This window comes from Tupaia chinensis, unplaced genomic scaffold (genome assembly GCF_000334495.1).
Source record: "Tupaia chinensis unplaced genomic scaffold, TupChi_1.0 Scaffold000184_1, whole genome shotgun sequence".
NCBI lineage: Eukaryota > Metazoa > Chordata > Mammalia > Scandentia > Tupaiidae > Tupaia > Tupaia belangeri.
Window position 1 is genome coordinate 1190978 of NW_006159659.1, and position 260 is coordinate 1191237.

Consider the following 260-nt stretch of genomic DNA (forward strand, 5'->3'; position numbering starts at 1 on the left):
AGAAAAGATATTGAATGTTGAAGCAGGGAGATTAATGTCTGTATTGACTGACATGCATGGCATTCCCTTTTGAAAAAGCAATGTAATACATCATGAAGTTATATGTAATCCAATGTAATATAAAGAAGATGATGATGATAATAAAAATTTAAAAAAAGAATATATTACTTTAATTGAAAAACTGACAGCTGTCTGCCCTTAAAATGAGACACTCTCCAAAGGGTCAACATGTGAAAGTATATGGTTCTTTTGTATCAACT